The sequence below is a fragment of the Macrotis lagotis genome, chromosome 1 (assembly GCF_037893015.1).
Source record: "Macrotis lagotis isolate mMagLag1 chromosome 1, bilby.v1.9.chrom.fasta, whole genome shotgun sequence".
NCBI classification, from domain to species: Eukaryota; Metazoa; Chordata; class Mammalia; order Peramelemorphia; family Peramelidae; genus Macrotis; species Macrotis lagotis.
In genome coordinates, this window is record NC_133658.1 from 107,726,648 (window position 1) to 107,737,492 (window position 10,845).

Below are 10,845 nucleotides of genomic sequence, written 5' to 3' on the forward strand. Positions count from 1 at the left end.
AAATTAACTAAATGTACTACCAGCCCAACTATAAGCCTTAAATGGTCCTATGAGAATTCTTTGGTTATTTTTTTTTACTTTGGTCATGGGTCTTATGAAGGCTTCAGGATTGAGTTTTGATTTAATAATCAGATGACCTTTGCAAATAGGACCACCTGGAGGTTTTACTATTCAAAAGCAATTTTTCACTTTTTGCATAATACTGTTTAATAGATTGGAGCTATTTTAATAAGCTTAGTTGGAGTTCCATTTTTTTGTTATTTAAATCCTGTCTCACCTTTAGTCTTCCTTTTCAATATTATTATAAATCCCTCTTTTACCTATTGTAGTTGATTTTTTCCATATCAAGCAAAGAAATTAATGTGTAGACCAATTAAATTCTTAACAAACTTAGCATATTATGCTGTCCTATCAAGAACATTCTAGATAATGACTTTGTCATCCATCATATTACATTGTTGGATGTATCCCATGTTGGTTAGATCCCAGTTTTGTGTAAAACTGAAATTCAATTAGCATGTCATCAGTGATTATTGATCAGAATGTTAAATAATAAGAGGATAAGAAGAAATCCAAGAAGTCATCTACTGGAGCCTTCCTTCTACATAGAGAATGACCCATTAATGACAATTTTTTGGGTCTCTTCATTTTTCTAATTCTAAATTCATCATATTTCACTTTTTGTTAAAATTTTCAAAATTGTTTCCAGACAACATGACTTCTTGTTGCTGTTATTCATTAATATTCAGTTGTGTCCAAATTCTCATTTCCCTAGCAAAGATAATAGAGAGCTATTCCTTTTGCAGATGAGAAAACTGAGGCAAAATTGGTTAAGTGACTTGCCCAGTGTTACACTGCTAATAAAGTTCCTGTGGCCAGATTTGAACTCAGGAACATGAGTTTCACTGTCTTCAGTCCTGAAGATTTCACTCTATCATTATGTTACCTGACTGCCCTATCACTTGCTTAAATACTATCATATACTGTTTGATAAGTTGTAAGGTTCTCAAGATCAGAGATCATATTTCTTCCACTTCTATTAAAAGTCAATAATACCTATCACTATACTGGGCACTTCAAAGAGGAACAGGCATATTCAAAAGTAAAGCAAGAGAAGAAAGAATCAATGAAGAAATCACAGAAATTGAGAGCTGGAAGGGAAGACCTCAGTGGCCACTTAATGCAATGCATCCCTAAATGGAATCCTCAATTTTAATATTCACAGAAAGTAGTCATAGGGTCTTGACTTAAAGACCTCAAAAAAGAAGAACTTAAATAGTCCATGCTATTTTGGACAAGTCTTATTCATAGAAAGTTTTTCCTGACCTCAAACTTAACTTTCTCTTTTTGAAATTTCCATATATTTGGAGAGCAATATGGGACTATGCCCAAAGAGCAATAGAACTGTTCATATCCTTTGACCCAGCAACTTCAATTCTAGGTCGATATCCAGAGAAATTATAAAATAAGAGAAAAATTCCACATGTTCCAAAATATTCATAGCAACTCTTTTTGTAGCAGAAAAGAATTGGAAAGTGACGGATGCCCATCAATTGGGGAATGGCTAAACAAGTTATAATATCTGAATACTATTGTTCTATAAAAAATCATAAAGGGTCAGACTCTAGAGAAGCATGAAATGACTTACAGGATCTGATGCTAAGCAAAGGGAGTAGAACCAAGAAAACAATGTACAAATTAACAACAATACTTATGAGATGAATAATCTTGATGGAAGCAGGTTCTCTCAATAGCTTTAGAGAGCTAGGACAACAGTAATAGACTTACTATGGACAATGTTATCCCCATCCAGAGGAAGAAAAACAGAACAAAACACAACAAAAATAAAATCTTCAGAATCTAATGAACACTTTATAAAAATCTCTTAAGTATCTCTTTTCCTTATTCCTAATTCCTCATGCAAAAAATAACTAATCTGTAAACATGTTTATCAAAAATATGCATGTGCAATGCCAACCCGACAGTTCACTAAGCAGAGGGTGGTGGGAAAGAAATTTTGTAAGTTAAAAATATACATGTGCATACGGAAGAAAATAAATTTTTAAAAAACAGATCATCAATCAAAAAAAAGAAAGAAATTTCCATATATTGATCCTGATTTGCCTCTAGTACTAAACAGAAAAAAAAATCTAATCTTTCTTTGACCTGAAAGAACTTGAACCAGCTATCATGGTCCTCCAGAGCTTCTATTCTCTATGTCTCTAGGTCATTTAACTACTTTTCAAATTGGTCAGCTAGTGAAAGCATACTTATTAGGGACTTACAACATATAAGGCACAGTGTTAAATATTGGAACTACAAAGAAAGGCAAATTCATGGATCATACCCTCAGCATTCAAAAAAGGGGAAGTCTATAGAGTATCAATTATATACATATAAGAGATAATTAATGATAAAAATCTAGATTATAGGCATAAAGATGGCATTAACAGATAGGTGGTAAATATAGAAAAGAAAGAGAAAGAAAGAATGAATGGATGAAAGAGAGAGGTGGAAGGAAGGGAAAAAAGGGAGGGAAGGAGAAAAAGGGTGCAAGGCAGGAAAAAGGGAGGGAGGGAGAGACAAAATCAGTAATCTCATTTTCTGAGATCTTCCAGTAGTTACCAAGAAAACTTTGAGTATCTAAGGATAGAGTTTATTCAGGTCAGGTGTCTAGAAATCTTCAAGGGCAAATAGGTACTTTTTTTTCTTGTCTTCCTAAGTAAAGAGGAAATTATTTTTGTATTTCCTTCATTCACAAAGAGGACCAAGATATGTAAGTGAATTGAACCTAAGTGAGGGAGAGCTAGGCAAAGTCACTGCCAACACTCTCTCTCCAGGAGCCATCTGGGTCCAGTGGCATATATAGATCAGTACTACTGAAGATAGCTCCAGATGCACTAGGAGACATTGACATTTTAAAGATAAGGTCTTTTCCAGGTCTCAGATTTCTGAGAAATACTCATGAAGAGATTAAGCCTAGAGGAGAAATGAGACAAAGAAAGACCTTTTGATCTAGTTTAAAAAGAATAACAATAACATTCTTAAAGGGGAAGAATTCTACATTGAAAAGATAAAGCTTTTCTGGACAAATAATTTGAAATCTTCAAGGGCAAATAGGTACTTTCTTCCTGTGTCCTTAAATAAAGAGGCTGTGCAGTGAAGTAGATACAGAACCAACCTCAGCGCCAGCAAGACCTGGTTCAATTTCCCCCTTGACATATGCTGATTAAATGAGTCAGGCAAGGAGGTATTATTACACACAGATCAAGGAAATTTTCTTCTCAGGAAGGTTCTTTTGCCAAGGGAATCAAAGGTCCAGTGTCTATTCTGTCATTAGTTAAACTGGGTATCAATTCCTTTTTTGTCTATTGTTGGTCCTTCCTTTGCAATGCAAGGATCCTTCTCCTAGAAGACAAAACAGGCATAAAAACAAAAAATTCAACTTTTGTCTACTTACTTAAAATGTTCTATCTACTCCCAAGCAAAGACCTGGTCCTTTTCTCGGATCTTCCAACTCTGAGGGTGTGTGTGTGTGTGTGTGTGTGTGTGTGTGTGTGTGTGTATGTGTGAGAGAGAGAGAGAGATGGAGAGACAGAGAGAGAGAGAGACTACAGAGGTATTATTAAAGAAAAAGAAACAGTAGAGTATATACAGTGTCACATGGTGGTTGTCGGTCTGGTCCTTTGTTATCAAAGACCTAAAGGACACCACGATATTAGGAAAAAGATACAATGGGTCCAACTGTTGCTAATCAGACCAAAATGAGCCCAGAGTGCTCTACCACAGATCAGGCACAAATAGTCCATATGGACACTTGGGTCACATTTCATTTGACCCACATCAATTCTGTCTTGCTCAGAGAGCATAGAACTTTCTCTGATGAGGGCTCACAATATGCTGGGTGGTCCCATGCCAGTGTCTCCCATGCTGTACCCTGTCTCCAGTAGGACAGCATGATGGTTGATATGGTCAAATGTTGCAAAGATGTCAAGGAAGATAACGACTAAAAAAATGACAACTAGATCAGTGGTAAGCAAAGGTCTTCAACTGGGTATAATTATAATATGTTTGAAGCTCATTAAGTACTAAAACCTGGCTAGAGCAAAGGAGTCACATAAAAGAACCATAAGAAATTAGGTTGGGGTCAAGTGTAAATTCAAGGCAGACCCTTCATCCTCTGTCTTCTCTGATTTTATATTTGAGCTTATCCAGTCACATGCATTCAGTCATAAATCTAGTACTTCCTCTCAGTCTCAGTAAGATTTATTGTTTGAACTGCAAACACAGAAATATTGCTTTAAAATATAAAGTTCCTTCCTCTGTTTTTAACTGAGTTGTTTTCCTAGTACCCAGTTGAATGGTATAACTAATTTTTTGGCATTCTGGCTGAATGAGAGAGAAAAGAAAGTGGCAGCTCTCAGCCCTCTTATTTCGAATTATAAAAAAAACTGGCAATGCAGACTACATCATAATTCAGATGTGTCATTCCTGAGATGCTTGAATATGGTTGAAAGCAGGTGTACCATGTCCGATTTTGAATAGAAGCTACAAACAATAGTTCTATTTTGCTGCCCAGAGTGACATCTACTGGTTTATTGGTCTCATTAAGTTGAACCAGAAACTGCAAAAAGAGAGAGATGGGGGGGAAGGTAGAGAAAGAGGAGGCGGGGGGGGGGGGTTGGAGAGGGAGAGACTTTTGCAACGTCATTCATAAGCTTAAATGATGAGCCATCTAGAGGAGAATTTTGAAAAAGGGAGTTAAGTTTCAATATTTAGCAGGTGCTGTGCTAAATGGGCTGAGAAACACAATTTCCAGATATTTCATTTGGAAACTCCTTACCTATTGTTTCCTGTTGCCCTGCCTTCCTAAGCAAGCCTAAGAGTCACCTGGCAGGGGAACAGGGGATTTTCCAAGAAGGCAGGCACTATGTGGTTTTTTTGTTCCTTCAATGGCAGCTTACCTCGAAAGAAGAAAACAGGCGAGGGACCAACTCCCTAATTCTCCATGAAATCCTGTCATTTCCTATCCAAAGAAAGGGTATTTTTCACTTCTAAGAACAGACTATGTTAAAAGCCTTACAAATCAAAATTGACCAACAAAAATGGATGCCACACTGCACATTCTGACAAAGCAAGCTGCCTGAAGTGAAACTGCTAAGGGCTTAGTGGCACAGTTTCAACATCCAATGTTCTTAAGAAGCAGACAATTCAAGAGCTTCCCCAGGGGCTCTCCTGTCCAATGACATTAAAGTGCTGCAATCTGTAACATTATCCAAATCAAGAAATCTTTACTGATATACAAGACTGTGGGGAATTCAAAGGAGTATGAAACATAGTCACTGCATTCAAGTAGTGTATTACCAAATCCAGAAGACATTATGCACACATATCTACGAATGTATATGAGTGATTTTTACACACACACACACACACACACACCACACACACAACAGTAAGCAATGATATCTTGTTATCATTTCTATAGCATTTCTATAGCTTAATGTTTGCAAAGTGATTTTCTCATAGAAACCTTCTAAAGTAGATTATACAAGTATTATCATTTTCCATTATATTGATGAGAAAACTGAAGATCAGAGAGGTAGTTTAATATATACTAGAGAACTGATCTCTTAAACAAGAGGAACAAGATCTACATCTTATCTGTGATATATACTATCTCTCATTACCACATCCCACCATTAACACAAAACTCTCCAAGACTGTAAATTACAGAAAAGTTGCTGATTTGCCTTGTTTGAGGGAGAGAGTTTTGGTCTTATTTTTAAAAAATTAATTTTTTATTGATGTCTTTTGTTTTACATTACTAAAATGATCCTTTTATCCCTTCACCTTCCAAGAAATAAATAACAAAATTATAAGTATAAAATATTGAGAAAAAATAATTTTAACTAATGAATATATGAAAAAATATCTGATAATAGATAAAATGCACTACACTTGTGGATCTCCTACTTCTGCGAAAAGGGTGGAGGGAGTGTAGTGAGGAAATTTTTGGCTTTTTTTTTGTCAAGATACCAATCACAGATATAGACTAATAGAAAGGGACAGGGAGGGCAGGGAAGCTGTAAGATAGTCAATGTTTAAATTGTTTAGCCCCATTTTACAGATGCAGATGTTAAAGCTCAGAGGAAATGAGGTAACTACTCCAAGATTACACAGACCTTAAGAGGTAGAATTGAAATAAAATCTATGTCCTGTTGACTCCAGACTTCTGCTTCACCAATGCTACCTTTGTATGATTTGGGAACATCTCCACTTATACTGATTTATACCTTGCCACTGGACCTAGATGGTTCTGGAGAAGAAACTGAGGCTGGTTACTTTGCATAGCCCTCGCTCAAAAGTAAAACTCACTTGTAGTTATGGCATCACTTACTAATGTCATGATCCTCTTGGAGAATGAAGAGCAAAGAAGAGCAGAACTATAAGGTGGAGTGATGTTTCCTAGGATTCAAATATTTAAAGGTCACTCGCAGCACTTTACCAACATAAAAATAACTGAGCAAATCATTTTATCAGTTAAAATGAAATGTTATCTGAACTCCACAGGCAACATCTCAGCCAACGGCAAGCCAAGGATCACACCCCAAGCGCAAAAAAAAAAAAAAAAAAACCCTTGGATCTATCCTCCCTAAATATCTCATGAGCAGAGCTAAAACAAAAATGATGAGCAGAAAATCTAAAAGAGGGCTCACTATAGAAAACTACTTTACAAAGATGACAGCAATGCCATTCATGAAGAAGAAATCAGTAAAAAAATCACTCACTGGGGCAGCTAGGTGGCGTAGTGGATAAAGCACCAGCCTTGGAGTCAGGAGTACCTGGGTTCAAATCTGGTCTCAGACACTTAATAATTGCCTAGCTATGTGGCCTTGGGCAAACCACTTAACCCCATTTGCCTTGCAAAAACCTAAAAAAAAAAAATCACTCAACAGGGAGGTATCAAAACAGTCTATAAATTGGATTCAAATACAAAAGTTCATTGAAGAGCTTAAAAAAAGAGTTTAAAAATCAAAGAAGAGGTAAAGGAAAATGGAAAAAAGAAATTAGGGTTAGAAAATTATGAAAAAATGACCAAAGAAATCAGCTCTGCTAAAAGTAAAAATAACTAGCTTAAAAGGAAACACAAAAGCTAGGTGAAGAAAATAAAACCCTAAAAATTAGAACTGAAAAGACAACAATGAATCTACAAGACTATAAGAATCCATCAAACAAAATTAAAAAGCTGAAAAAATTGAAGAAAATATGAAGTACCTTTTAGGGGAAATGAATAACCTGGAAAATATATCCAGAAAGACAATCTGCAAATCATTGGACTACTAGAAAGCCTAGATCTAAAACAGAACCTGGAAAACATCATGCAGGAAATTATAAAATGAAATGTTATAAGATAGTGTGATGACAATTACCTCCAAGTTGAGCTTTTTCCTAATTCTTGCTTTTCTACCACAATGTCCCTAGAAGCACGGAAAAATTTGTACTGCTCATACCACGTTCAAGAATATATGAATATATGAAATATGAATACTGATTAAGAGTCAAGTGTCTATATTGATAAGTCAAGTGACTGACATGATCAGTAAGAACCATTTTAGTTTTCTTCTCCCTACACACTACACATATCGATAAACCCTTCTTCCATGGACCAACTATCCAAAATAGTTTCTCTAATTTGTAGGTTTCTTGATATATAATCTCATTTAAATAAATTAAATATTTATTAAGTACCCAGTGTATTTGCTGAGCTCTGAGAAAATAAAGATGAAAGTTAAATATAATCCTTATTCCCAAAAAGTTTATAAGGCGGGAAAGAAAATACAAAATGTATCAAAAATTGTTATAAATTAAAATTAAAAATTAAAATCAAACAAAGAAGCAATTTTAATCACTGTGTTAAGTATTGGGGATGCAAAGGCAAAAGTAAAAACTGCTCTCATGGAGCCTGCATTCTAATGTAAGACAACATTCAAACAATGATCCACAAACAACAAACACACACACACATACACACACAGAGGTTTAATCAGAGATAATCTCAGAGTAAAGAGGATTGGGCAAGACTTCTTGCAGAAAGTGAGGCTTTGGCTTAGAAAAAGAAAGCCAAGAGGTGGAGAGGAGGCGTAGGGAAAGCATACAAGATACTGAAAATGCACTTAGTGGGGAGATGGAATTTTTGTGTGAGAAACACCAAGGAGGTCAGTCACTGAGTACATGAAGACTAGTAAAGCATAAGATGACAGGAAAGGTAGGAAAAGGCCAGTTTAGAAAGCTTTTGAAAGCTAAATAGGATGTTGTATTTGATCCTGGAGATAATTCAGAGCCACTTGTGATTCTTAAATATTAATAGAATAAATTCTGTGATATTTTCCTTTTATTTTTCTGATATAGAGGATCAAATAGTTTTTTTTTCCTCTATTAATAGAGAGACATATTCTTTGCGAGTGAATCATTGATCCCTAGGATCCCATTCTTGGAGGAAACTGTTGATCTTTAGAAATCTCTAAATTGCTTCCCCCCCCAAAAGAAAAAAAAACACAATGCTATATATATATATCCAAATTATCCCTTTAATTATACAATATCACAAATATTCATGTAAAAACACAAATGGGGCAACAACAAATATATCTTGTGATTTGGCTCATTTTCAATTTTTACTCCAATTAATTTACCAAAAAGTCAATTTTAGACAGTTGTTTTTTATTCACACCAAAATTGCTCATCTTGTCAAAGGTGACAGTCTTAAGCTTGTCTTTCTAGATTCTATGAGAAGAAAGTAATTTCAGGCCCTATTCCAATAAACCACAGTCAGAGATTAGAAAGATTTTCTTTTTTTACCCATCCCCACTCCTACTCCCACTCAGTCCTCATCTAGAGGCTCTCACATTAGGCTTTGTCATTAATATGAATGCGCTGCAAGTCTTTGTAGGTTAGATTCTTAGACAATGACAGAGTAAGCAAATCTGATCCCATTAAGAAGAAGCATGGAAGCTTCTGAAAAGATTAACCTGTGAAGAAAACCAGAGATAGGGATAGAATAGGACATTCAATTGGAAGCTCACAGCAATAAATCCAAAATAGGGCATTCTGACAGAAAGTTCCTCCATCTTAATTGGGCCATTTACTATTTTGGGGAGGATGGAGTGAAGAAATATATAAAAATACATTGTACCATTATCAGTGCAAAAGTTAAAAGAAGAAAAAATGAGGTTTTATATTAAAAGGCATTTTTCCTGGGTTTTTTTTATCTCATTTAGTTAACAATATAAAAAGAAGCTTAAAAGGTTAATGTGATCTTGCATTGCAATAAAAATGCATAGATACTAGAAGATACAGAAATAACTAAACTACTATAATCTGCCCTAGCCAAACCAAACCTGGAGTATTGTGTTTAGTTCTATGCACCAGAGTTTGGGAAGGACATTGATGTGATGGAGAGAACCATAAAAGGGCAATAAGAATACTAAAGAATCTCAAATTCACTACATAGAAAAACTGGTTCAAGGGAGGGATGCCACAACATAGTCATGGTTAGGAATTTGAAAGGCTGCTATCCAGAAAAAAAGACTAGTCTTGTTCTGACTGGCCACATAGGGCAGAAGTGGGAAAGGGGTTAGAAGAATTGTCAAGAGAAGCATTAAGAAGAAGCAGTTTCAAGACAACTTTCTAATAATGACAGCTATACCAGAATAAAATAGGTTGTCTCAGGAGTGGGTAGGTTCCCTTTAATAACAAATATTCAAGCAGAAACTAGATGATTGGCAATGATTCTTTTTCAAGTATATGTTGATGTAGAAAGACATTAATGTCACTTACATTTCTTGAATTATGGGATTTTGCAATTTAGACTGTCAATATTTCTAAGTTTTCAGAAGAATTAGAACAGTCTCGGGTAGACATAGCTAAGCCTCATAAAAAACAACTCTAAAATTCTATCTTAGAATTCTGAGTATATCATACTTGATCAACTGCTTTAACACTGTGAGCTATAAAATTCATAATTAATCTGATATATGAATCTATTGCATTCTTAATCTCTTTGTTACTTCTGAGGGATCTGGTTTTCCTAATACAAAGTCCAAATGGTTCAAATGGGAATTTTCCTAATGGTATATCTGAGAGATTTTCTATTAACTATATTACTATATACATCAAATAAAATCATTGATGGCAAACAATACAAAATTAGCTTTGGTAAGGGCATAATTCACACTGCCAACACTTGGACTAATCAAAGTAGCCCCCTCCAACACATTCCTGAAAAGTATAATAGTTAAAAAAACAGAAAATGTGCTGGGGTCCAAGGACATAATCTCTTTCTGTTTAATTTGATCCAGTATATTTCTGTCAGACTCTCCATTAGTCCAAGTAATCGTAATAACAATTAGATTTGCTGAAACTACTTCCTTATTCTGAATGAACTCACTTTGAGCATAAACTGCTCCCACTAATCCTACACTCAGTTTTACATTCTAAGATGTCTTTTCCCATTTTCTTGACCTTGCCAATTCATTTTTTAAGTCCATGAAGAATAATGAATCTTGGTCATGATTTTTATGTTTTCTCCAAAACTTTTCACTGGGTCATCCAGGACTTTTTCCTTTACCTCAACTGCAACAAAATGTCCTTTTCTAGTCACTCAAAAGCACCTCTTGTTTTATAAAATGTTTGCTACATAATTGCATCATTATTATTATCTCAGTTTACCAAAATTCTACCAGTGAATTCAATATGAATATAAGGATATATATCAAGTCCCTACTATGTGCTAACTACTGGGGATACAAAGAACAAAAATAATAAAGCATTCCCTCTCAAGAG

General features: G+C 35.1%; 1 long non-coding RNA gene across 1 annotated transcript in view; it reads right to left on the reverse strand.

Annotated features, from left to right (window-relative positions):
• Positions 1–3,548, reverse strand: part of LOC141513982 (uncharacterized) — a 46,518-nt gene extending 42,970 nt beyond the window's left edge. The window contains exon 1 of the long non-coding RNA XR_012475919.1: positions 3,461–3,548. This is a non-coding gene — a long non-coding RNA (uncharacterized LOC141513982). The remainder of the gene's footprint in view (positions 1–3,460) is intronic.
• Positions 3,549–10,845: the final 7,297 nt, after the last annotated feature.